Source organism: Apis dorsata, unplaced genomic scaffold (genome assembly GCF_000469605.1).
Source record: "Apis dorsata unplaced genomic scaffold, Apis dorsata 1.3 scaffold_371, whole genome shotgun sequence".
In the NCBI taxonomy this organism is placed as follows: domain Eukaryota; kingdom Metazoa; phylum Arthropoda; class Insecta; order Hymenoptera; family Apidae; genus Apis; species Apis dorsata.
In genome coordinates, this window is record NW_006263635.1 from 11,749 (window position 1) to 12,390 (window position 642).

The 642-nt window shown below is 27.1% G+C and overlaps 1 long non-coding RNA gene across 1 annotated transcript in view; it reads right to left on the minus strand.

Annotated features, from left to right (window-relative positions):
- The window catches only part of LOC102679026, a 9,131-nt gene that overhangs the window by 1,213 nt on the left and 7,276 nt on the right, over positions 1-642 (minus strand). The window lies entirely within an intron of this gene.

The following is a 642-nucleotide window of genomic DNA, read 5'->3' on the forward strand; positions in this document are numbered from 1 at the left end:
AGACAAAGAACGTGTATATTAATTTATTTGTCAAATGATATTATTTATATTATTATTTTTTTCCATAAATTCAATTTTACCGAATATTCTGCATATGCAAAAGTATTCTTTACGTTGTCTATTACATCTCTAAGCTGCGTGGCAATAATTTTCGTACGATTAATTTTAATTCCACGTTTCGTATTATCTATTGAAACCAAAGACTGCGAATACGTGACGGCCATACTACGGTCATCGGTGCTACGTGATCTAGTAAATACAATTTCAACAGGAAGATGGAACGTTTGCATACAAAGATGAAAAACGAAATACCTTGTCAGATATTTTTAACAGACATTAACTGCAATCACTCACATTTTCTTAAAATTTATTAGCTTCTCCACAAAAGTTCATTTAACTCTTCCAAGAATAAATTCTTTTACAATTACTTTTACAAAGAAAATACAATTCCAATATTCCAATATTCCAATAGAAATCCATTTCACCGTTAAAACTAACTAAAAAATTATATCGCTTATTCATTCTCTCTGTATATGTACAATTTATATATAATTTTCTCTATCTATCTACAATACATTGAACCTTCAAAAAAAAAAAAAAAAATAACTCACAATTTCCATTAAACTTTCTTCTAAAAAAAAA